Source organism: Poromitra crassiceps (genome assembly GCF_964638095.1).
Source record: "Poromitra crassiceps genome assembly, chromosome: 7".
NCBI classification, from domain to species: Eukaryota; Metazoa; Chordata; class Actinopteri; order Beryciformes; family Melamphaidae; genus Poromitra; species Poromitra crassiceps.
In genome coordinates this window covers 31377501-31380103 of record NC_139628.1, presented here as the reverse complement: position 1 = coordinate 31380103, position 2603 = coordinate 31377501, and the positions used below count along the sequence as shown (strand labels likewise).

Sequence of the window (2603 nt, the reverse complement as noted above, 5' to 3'; positions counted from 1 at the left end):
ATGTGTTCTGATTTGCGGGTTTTGGTAAGAACCCGGGCAGCACTGTTCTGGACATACTGTCACCTCTGGATGGTTTTGGCTGGTAGACCAGCGAGGAGAGCGTTACAGTAGTCAATGCGGGAGCTGATAAAGGCATGGACCAGTTTTTCTGCATCACGTTTACTGAGGGAAGATCGTAGTTTTGAGATGTTTCTCAAGTGGAAGAATGAGGTTTGACAGACAGCAGCCGTGGACAGTGACATCAACAGGTGATGTCGTCGTGCAGAGACGATAGCATGGCCCTTCCGACATCATGACGTTACTACAATGATTATCATGATGTCACAATGACCATTGACCACTGATGATGAGGTTGTCGACCGTCTGACGCTCTGATGCCAAGAACCTTCTGACATCACCCAGTGAGGTCAGGGGCACTGATGACATCATCAGTGATGTCATAACTCCTAGTGACATCACTGAGCTGATGACACCGATGACATCATCAATGATGTCACAACTCCTAATGACATCATCAGTGATGTCATGGAGGACTGATGACATCATTAGCTCACAGAATATTGGTGTCACACACAAGTTACAGTGCTCACGAGCTAGCAGTGATGGCTTCTCAGAACCTGGACCCGGCCGCGGCCAGCGCTCCTGCCGCCCCGCGCGAAAGCGCCGCCAGAGCCTCTGTGTCCAAACGGCTGCAGCGGGACCTGAGCAATCTGATGATGTCAGGTGACAAAGGCATCTCTGCGTTTCCGGAGTCGGCCGACCTCTCCAGATGGATCGGGACCGTCGATGGAGTTCAGGGAACGGTGTACGAGGGCTTGCGCTTCAAGCTGTCCCTGGACTTCCCGGAGGGTTACCCCTACCATGCCCCGCTGGTGAGGTTTGTCTCTCCGTGTTTCCACCCCAACGTGGACGAGCAGGGTTTCATCTGCCTGGACATCCTCAAGGACAAGTGGACTCCCCTGTACGACGTGCGCTCCATACTGCTGTCCATACAGAGTCTACTGGGAGAACCGAACAACGAGAGTCCCCTGAACACTGCCGCCGCTGAGCTCTGGGACCACCAGGAAGCCTTCAAAGCCCATCTCCTCTGTACCTATCAGAAGTGAGGCGAGACGAGCGGCTACTTTTATTTCCTGTGTGTGTGCGTCTGCGTCTGTGTGTTTGTAAAATACTTTTATGTTTGAGTTTGAACCAGCAAAGTGTGAATACAGTTCTTAACTCGTAACAAAATAATAATAATAATAATATCAAAACTCTAGAAGACATCGATCATCCATTGGTGCCAACCACAGAACAACCTGGTCCCTTCAGCAGAAAAAAATCAGAGTCCCACCCGTGGTCAAACTTAAGTCACATAGCCTATCATGTTTTTTGTTAGTTAAAAGCGACAGAGTGACTAATTCCGTCCCCCGTCCCCCCATATTTTTCGATGCCATGCTCAATGGCACCTCAGCAGTACTATTTGAGGGAAGTGGAACGGCTCATTCTCTTCCCCCACCTCCACTTTCCCAGTCTGAAATCTCTGGGATTCAAACCGACAACATCGCTGTCCACGAACACACTGCTCACCCAGAGAACACTCCGTTTTGATCAAGTGAAGCCCTAATTAAGTTGTCGCACACAAACCTTGAGGAGCAGAGTGAAAAACACCATAAAGCCACATCCTAGTTTGCCTCAGAAGTCTCTGCCCACAAGCCCCCATCCAGAACATTTGGCAAGAGGGGACCAGCACTTTGTAGTTGTAATTAGTTGAAGGAATCCACATGAAATCCTGTACTTCTGAACCACACTTAGTCACAAACCCATATCCTGTGGCTATCAACGCCGTGACATTCAGTGCCTCCATTTTCTGATAGGACTGTGTTTTATTGTTCGTTGTGTTTGTTTGAATGTTGTGTGTCTTCTGTCTTCGTCTTGGTGCCATTTTATTTTATTCTCTACATCTGTGATGCTGTTTTGCCGAGTGTTGAATTTATATGGTTGTTATAGGCTATTTCTTTTTATTATTGCTCCTAGTAGAAACAGTAGTAGTGGCATTTTTTATTGCACGAATGGTAGCAATAGTAATAGTAGTGAGAATGAGTAGCCTAGTAGCAGTTGAATACTGTAAGTAGTTGTAGTATTTCAGCATATATATATATTCTAGTATTCCCCCTGCTGTCCCGGGCATTGCTCTACACCCTCTGCCGATCTGGGGAGAGTTGTAGACGAGCACATGCTTCCTCCGATACATGTGCAGTCAGCCAGCTGCTTCTTTTCACCTGACAGCGAGGAGTGTCACCGCGTGAGAGGATGGCGCTATTTGCCCCAATTCTCCTCCCCTCCTCCGACCAGGGGAGGTGCTAGCGCAGTGACCCACACGGCCAATTGTGTCTGTAGGAACATCTGGACCAGGCCGGAAGTACCGCGACCGGTAATTGAACCCGGATCCCCGTGGTGGTAGGCGAGTGTGTTTGCCTCTACACTACCCATGACGCCCCAGACAGAGAATCCTTGCTTTAGTATGATGTTATAGTATAACAGTTATGCCAATGTTAACTAACAAGCCAAGCAGTGTTGTTCACAGACAAAATCAGCAAGAGAGCTGAGATCACGCTGGAATA

General features: G+C 48.6%; 1 pseudogene across 1 annotated transcript; it reads left to right on the top strand.

Annotated features, from left to right (window-relative positions):
• Positions 1–602: 602 nt before the first annotated feature.
• Positions 603–1106, top strand: LOC310780088 (ubiquitin-conjugating enzyme E2 C pseudogene; annotated as a pseudogene). The gene has a single exon. The product of its transcript is annotated as a ubiquitin-conjugating enzyme E2 C pseudogene (transcript).
• The last annotated feature ends 1497 nt before the right edge of the window (positions 1107–2603 follow it).